Source organism: Dermacentor andersoni, chromosome 3 (assembly GCF_023375885.2).
Source record: "Dermacentor andersoni chromosome 3, qqDerAnde1_hic_scaffold, whole genome shotgun sequence".
In the NCBI taxonomy this organism is placed as follows: domain Eukaryota; kingdom Metazoa; phylum Arthropoda; class Arachnida; order Ixodida; family Ixodidae; genus Dermacentor; species Dermacentor andersoni.
Genome location: NC_092816.1, coordinates 104366820 through 104371794, shown reverse-complemented (window position 1 = coordinate 104371794; position 4975 = coordinate 104366820).

Genomic DNA, 4975 nt, shown 5'->3' with positions numbered 1-4975 from the left:
CGCAACCCCCCTCCCCGTCCCGCTCAACGCCCGCACTTCCCCCCTTCCATAATCTTTCCTTCAACACCGGCGTGGCCGCTTCCGGGCCCTGGGATAACGCCACGTGCAGCTAAACTGTCTTTCCTTCTTCACATGAAGCGGATCAAGGATAGAGAGAGAGGTGGAATCTTACGCCTGAAAAAAAATTCAATTTCAAAAAGAGAAAAAGGAAGTCAGATACAAACACGCAAGAAGGCGCAGCTGCACTGCAATGTATTCATTCACCTGACCTAACGCAGTCATGCTACATACTGAACGACTGTTTACATGCGCAATGCCCAATATCGCCTCCATCACACGCTGAGTGAAAGCTCTCATACTGCCATTCCGTGGAAGCAGACACAAATCATCCGCGGCGCGGCCACGACGTCACTGTGTTTCTTTTCTTTTCATCCGTCGCATTCACCATCGGTTCGCGTGTTCGTGTCCGTTAAGCTAACAAACAAGGCGCAAAATGCTCGTTCTCCCCGCTTCGGAGCGAACGCACTATATGTATATAAGTATAAACGCCCCGCGTACGGAACAGCCTTTCAGTTGAACAATAAAGAAGCAACAGAAGATATCCAGGCCAAATAGCCATAGTAAAGACGGCGACTTAACGCGAGAAAAAAGAAATAAACGAACAACAAGCTCGGATAATCGTGGCGCGACGGCACCGCGGACGCCAAGTGACGCGCGACATGTGACAGGCGCCGAGCGTCGTGCAAACGGGCTCGTAGGGCTGCGTGTGGCATGCCCGAAAAGTGCTGGCACCCCACGGTGACGGAGAGAGAGAGAGAGAGAGAGAGAGAGAGGGAGAGAGAGACGGAGGCGAAGGAAGGAGAGCAACCCCGTGTGCCCAGCTCGATCCGCGCGTCGCTCGCAAGATGAGAGAAGAGAGAGCACAACGCGACGGACGGACAGACACCCCCCCTTCGTGTCACAGCAGGCTCGTGTCGTCGACGCCACCGCCTCCTCGTCGTCTTCGGTGCTGCATGCACGGGCATTGCTGTAGCTTGGCCGTATAGTATGTACGGTGTAGCGTTGCCGCTCTCTCCGTGGCTGCGGCGGCATGCGGCAGTATTCGATGCGACGGCGCCCGCACGGCTGTCAAGTCGCGCGACTGCACTCCCACCTCCTGCCGAGGTGGTGTACAGTCTTATACGTGTGCTCGCTTCTCGGTGGCGCGATCGACGTGTGCGATGCTGCATGTCGCGGTAGCGAGCGACCATGACGGCCCCTCCGGAAACTTGTTCTGACAACGGCTGGCTCCTTCGCTGATCCCCTGTAGCATACGGGAGCGCGCGCATATACATACATAAGGTATATATACTCCGTATGGTATATATGTGGCATATGGTGTATACTATTGGGCGCCACAAAAAAATTCGTAGTAAGCGATTGGGGGTATTACATCGCTACGATTTTAAAAAAGTACTTTTTTTCTCGTGCGAAGCATTCTTTAGATATACTTAGCCGGGTTTTTCACGTCGTCGTAAGGGCAGCCTCCGCTATTGAGCTGGTTGCGTGGTGAGCCAGAGTTGGTTGCGTGGTAAGCCCCAGTCCAGAACTCACCGCGGCCTTTAGCTGCCCGTCCGGCATGTTCAACCAGCCAGATCTGGTCGGTCGCCCAGTTCCCACCTGGACAGCGCAGTATCCCACTGCTCCGCAGAGAGCAGATGCAGTCAAAAGATTACGCACATGCAAATCCGAGACACTCGTACATCAAGGACCGCCAAGCTGTACAAGTGAGTTCTCGCACGTTACAAAAGTTCTCTTGGGGTGTGTTTCGACAGCGCTCCAAATTTATTCGCAAGCCTTCGCAAACGTTCAGTGTATCTGGTCCAATCCATTCGCTATACCCGAGTCTTTTTAAATCCCTTCGCTATATCCGAGCATAGCACTTCTCCGCGCTTTTTTCTTTATGTCTCGCGCATGTTCACGTACGCTGCGCGGGCTCCACTCTGTATATACTTTGCGCTTCTGCCTCCTCGATGCCGAACTCGCGGCCACGGCCTTGCACCCTCCTCCCCCCCACCCCGCCTCCCTTGACCCCAGCGAGGACTTTGAATAAAGTTTCTCTCTCTCTCCCTCTCTCTCTCTCTCTCTCTCTCTCTCGCCGCTGCCACCACACGAAAACCGTTGCCTTGAAACTCAACAAGGTGGCTTCCACGGACCGAAATTAAACTCGCCTGCAGAACCAGCGGCAGACACCGACTGCGCGACGGCTGCAGGCCGCAGCTCCGACTACGGGCGCGCGCAGCGCCTCATTCGCGCAGCCACGAGGTGCGAGAATTCACGCCTCCGGGTGGGCTGCGGACCCCGCCCTCCTGTTTTTTTATATTTATGTATGTATCATCAGCGCCTCGCGTATACGGCGCCATCGACTCCTCCGCGGAGCCCAACAGCTGCGGCGCGGTCTGGACCCCGCTGGCCCGAGCTGTGTGCCCGCCGCCCAGCCTCCCCTCCGCTTCTTGCGGGCGCGTATCGACGTCGCCCGAGCTGCCGCGTCTCTCGCTCGCATTGGCGCCCCGCTCTCTCAGCACGCGGGGAGGTGTGAACGGCGACACCCTTGGCGGCAGACCGCCGGCGCCCCACGCGAGCTCTTTGTCGCGCACGTCGCCCATTGGTCCGCGCACCAACCGCGGTTTTGACGCCTTCTCGCGTCATCACCATGGAGACCGGCGCGGCATTTTGACGCGCGAGCAGAACCCCGGAGGCGTGTTCTTGCAACCCATACGCATTCGTTTCGTGTGGTATGCGATATGACCAGGCGGCGCGGAACGAGGAACATGAGCAGCACCCCGTAGACGCTAAAATTCGTTCGGAGGAGTCCGGGTGTCGCAACAAAAAAGGCAATCGCGAAGGAAGACGCTGCGAGACATTGGGGAGCGTATGCGTTTCAAACGAAACTGATCAGGGAAAGACGCACGACCGATGAGACCGACTGCGAAATTAGGAGGCTGTTGTCAACGCTGTTGTCGAGCTAAATTCAGCACTCCGTACGGACCATTCCTTATATCCTATCTCGTGCTGTTGGGAATCACTCTATACGAAGGTATATATATAGCAGCCTACCCGATGACGCTCTTAAGAGGAAGCTTTGGCTCGGGCCCAACTCCGACGCGGCCTATTCAAATACAAGCAGAACGCAAAAACGCTTTTTCTGAGATAACCCTTCGACCGATTTTAATGAAATTTGCTGCATTTGAGAGAAAAAGTTAAATTTTGATGAATGTTGGAAACGGCGTTTCGATTTAGGGCCTGAATTTTGTGAAAAGAATTTTCAAAGATTCGAAAGCTCGGAAAAGATTGACGCGCGAATTTTATAAATTTGGGTTGATTTCCAGCTCTGCATCAATTACAGATATCGCGGTTCTGTAAATGGCATCCATTAGATCATTCAAAGCGGACAAGTCGTATATGTCAATTTATATCATACGCGAATTTGTTACGTTGTGTACAAAGGTTCTGCAAAAGCTGTATTTCCATATTACTGAATTTGTTTTAGATTCATATGTAACATATCAATTTTGTCCGCTTTAGATGTACTATCAGCTGCAATTCAGAGAATTGTGACATCAATTTTCCTTGCTGAGTCAGAGAGTTGTAAGTATGATAGTTTCGTTTTCTGAAAATTTCCGATTTGTGCCAATTTTTAATAAAAAATTGATGAACTAGATCGAAAATTCGAAACCAACAGTCACTAGATTTTATGTTTTTTTTTAATTTAACAAACTTCGTAAAATTTGATGCAGTGATTGCCGAAAAGAGCGAATTCTCCTTTTACATTTATTGACATAGGAGCACCCGAGCTAAACCTTCCTCTTAATTAAATATCCGACTTTTCGTTTTTTTTGTTGTTGCTCTAAATGAAGGTCGTCGACCTTTGAATCGCGCAAAATATACTGGCAGAAGGTGACCAGTCACATGTCGCTTATATATACACACAGCAACGGGGACGCGTCTGTTATGTGTATATGCTTACAATTCTAACGCGACAGCATTAAGGGGCTCGTGTCGCAGAAAAGCCGGTGTCGTCGGCGTCGGCGGCGTTGGCCATGAGCGAAAAATCCCGGAAGGCAATTCGTAAATAAAAACAACTTGCAAGACGGGCTGGATGGGGATCGAACCAGGGTCTCCGGAGTGTGAGACGGAGACGCTTCCACTCACCCATGAGTTCGATGGTTCAAATCGAGACAAAAGCGCCTCTAGTGGATGCGGTGTTGCCTTAGAAACGTGCCGTAGAAAGTTATACTGTGGTGTATATCGGTAATTATGAGCATGTAAATTACAGAAGTCGCAGTTAAAGGAGTAGCGAAGTACGTTTCCGCTACATTTCTTCTGCGCTTGGCGCACACGCAGAGCCATCTTGCGGCAAACACAGGAGACCCCCTACTTGGAATGTACGGCGCTCACTGCCCCGCAGATGCGCGCCACCCGCCCGCTTCTCCCCTTCGTCTCGTTTGATGGGGCCGTGCGGGAACCGGTGCGAGGATGCCCCAATACCCTTGCGTTTAATAAGTTTTCTCGCTCTCTCCCCTTCCAACTTCCAGCGTGCGTCACTCGAACCCTCGTGTTTAGGCTACGCGGCTCCTCTTTCCCCTCACAGCGCGATTCCTAGGTGCAGCGTCCGATGCGGGACGCCTCTGACGTGATCGCTGCGCCGTAGCGCGTCTGGTGGGAACGCGTCCCCTGCGATGCGTGCCGTGCTGCTGGCGAGAAGTCATGCGTCTGCGTGGTGCTCCTGGAACAAATAATTAGAAAAAAGTTGTGCTGTGGACTTAGAAGTGTTGTATATGAAAGCTCTGTCTATGTGTGACTCAAGAGCATGCCGAGCGAAGGAGTGGGCGGTGCAAACGGGCTACAATAAAGCTATCGCGTTCCACTCTTGAAGGCGAAGCTTAAGCGTCCTCCAATTTTTTCCCGGTTGGTTCCTGCAGTCCGCGCTTTCTTT